The 2,515-nt window shown below is 33.1% G+C and overlaps 1 long non-coding RNA gene across 1 annotated transcript; it reads left to right on the top strand.

Moving 5' to 3' along the window:
• Positions 1-908: 908 nt before the first annotated feature.
• LOC145090628 (uncharacterized) lies at positions 909-2,020 on the top strand. Its single transcript, XR_013701679.1, has 3 exons — positions 909-1,053; positions 1,306-1,657; positions 1,767-2,020. It is a non-coding gene; the product is annotated as an uncharacterized LOC145090628 (long non-coding RNA).
• Positions 2,021-2,515: the final 495 nt, after the last annotated feature.

Genomic DNA, 2,515 nt, shown 5'->3' with positions numbered 1-2,515 from the left:
AGAATCAACACCGTTGATTTAGATATTCACTTTAAAGATTTGTTTTGAGTTTAACATGTTTCGAGTTATGCTTTAACCTTGATTAATATGTATATTGTTCATCGTAATTAAAAATATCTATTAATCCACTCAAGATGAAAAGTCACATGTTTGTTTGTTTGGCGAAAAGTCTTGGTTTTGTGTGTTTGCTTGCTCCGTAACCCTATATACAAAAATCTACAGTTACAATTTCCGTGTTTAATTAGGAAAAGATGAAGTACAGACACCCTCACTACCCCTCCCACCAAATTACTACAATGTTGTCACTCTGACGATCGTTTCCAATGAAACCTTCCACCAAATCACTACCAAGCCCTTGTTTTTGTTCAAAAGAAAAAGTTAAACTACAACCATCCCACATTTTCACTCACCGTCTTCCCTTAGCTTTAGACTACCATCCATTAGATTATTGTTAGGTTATTACAAAAATAACAAATCATTATCTATATTTATTTTCAACATGAATATTTATATTAGACTACTGATTTAACTCAACCCAATTCTCATTGAACAAACGCTAATATTTCAAAGTTTGGCTATTGCAAGAAATCAGTAGACAAAAAGAATATAAATAATAAGTTTTCTTAGATTTTATGGCTTCAAATGGAAAATAATGTGACGTTTCTTGAAAATTTGGACAAAATTAAAATCTAAAGAACTTTGTAATAGGAACTCTATTTACAAAATTAACATTAAACTAGAAAAAATATGTACTTACAAGAATGATTTGGGCCGTAGACCTCACCTTAATAAAACGTTGATGTTTGTTAGGAAGCCCAAAGAATACCGGGTTGATATATGGTTTATTCTCACAAGTGGACATATATAAAGGTACAACTATGAGGCAAACCCTAGCTGCTATTCTCTAGTTCAAGGCTCCATTGCCGTCGTCTCTTTTGCTGTAAACGAAGATCAATCGCTGCAACTACAATGGCGACTGCAAGAACCGTGAAGGATGTATCTCCTCACGAATTCGTCAAGGCTTATTCCGCTCATCTGAAAAGATTCGGCAAGGTAATACAAATACATTATCTATAACGTTGCTTTAATTGGTTTCTCATTGTAATGTTATTTTATGATTGCGCTTATACGTATATCAACTCTGAATTTAAACCTTTTGCTTTTGGTTTCAAACTTTCGTGTTTCATGTGCTGTAGCTGTAAAAACAGTCGTATACTTTTTATATACACGCATTTCCATCTGTATCTCAAATTAGAAACTCTGAAGTTTTTTTTTTGATAATCAATTCATGTATTTCGCATATAGATGGAGCTTCCTGAATGGACTGATATAGTCAAGACTGCATCTTTCAAGGAACTTGCTCCCTATGATCCAAATTGGTACTATATCAGAGCTGGTAAGTGCTGTTTTTATGTTTTGCATCAACCCTAAATGTCAAAAAGAAATGAAGCCTGATTTATACACATTTTGCAGCTTCTATTGCTAGGAAAATATACCTGAGGGGTGGTCTTGGTGTTGGTGCATTCCAAAGGATCTACGGTGGTCGTAAAAGGAATGGAAGTGCTCCACCACATTTCTGCAAAAGCAGTGGTGGCATTGCTCGTCACATTCTTCAATAGTTGGAAACCATGAAAATCATTGATATGGACCCAAAAGGGTGAGTTTTAGTTATTTTAAACTTTAATTCATTTGGTCTCAAATACAAACTATCATTCAAAGTCTGTACTTTTTAGCTTTTCCAACCCTCATTTTCTTTTATGTTTCAGAGGGAGGAGGATAACTTCTAATGGCAGACGGGATCTTGACCAAGTTGCTGGACGAATTGTTCTTGCACCTTGAAACTTTGAAGTGGATGAGATAATATGTAGTTAAGTTTATCCTTGTATTCGATTTGAGTCCTTTTTGTTTTTGTTCTAATTTTGATCGATATTGAAGATGGTAGACATGTTTCTTTTATATCCAAAAGTTTAGAGAGATTTTGAATTGGAGTATATGAATTGAGGTATTTTGTTTGTTTTGTTGGGCTGTTGTTCTTTTTCTTCTCTTAGTAAATGCATTTCATAAGTATTTGAAGGTGGAGTTATGGTTGTTACTCTTGAGATCACAATTGAAATTTGAGTTGGATTTCTAAAAATGTGTTTGGTTTTCTTTGGTTGTCTAAAATCCTAGATTGAGTGGTGTTTATGTTTTACAAAAAGAAGTTGTTTTGTTTTGTTTTTAATCATGTTATGAAATGTCTGTGTTTCTTTCGTAAAATTAAACATAATCTAATTTCATTGGAGTTTTATGTACGCCAGGTTTTCCCTCGGTCTTTTAAACTTAAGTTTGGTAGTTTTTGTATTTTTTTATAACTTTTTTATAATATAAAAAGTAATTATGAGGTAATAATGATATTATCTGATTTTTTCAGCTGGTCTGACCTATTGAACCGGTAGAACCATCAGTTCAGTTAGATAACCAGTTCGATGATCGTTACATTTCTCAAAACCCTGTTTAAACACCTCTGTAAATGCAA

This window comes from Lactuca serriola, chromosome 2, assembly GCF_051521515.1.
Source record: "Lactuca serriola cultivar US96UC23 chromosome 2, Lser_US96UC23_V15, whole genome shotgun sequence".
In the NCBI taxonomy this organism is placed as follows: Eukaryota; Viridiplantae; Streptophyta; class Magnoliopsida; order Asterales; family Asteraceae; genus Lactuca; species Lactuca serriola.
This window is presented reverse-complemented; position numbering and strand designations above follow the sequence as displayed.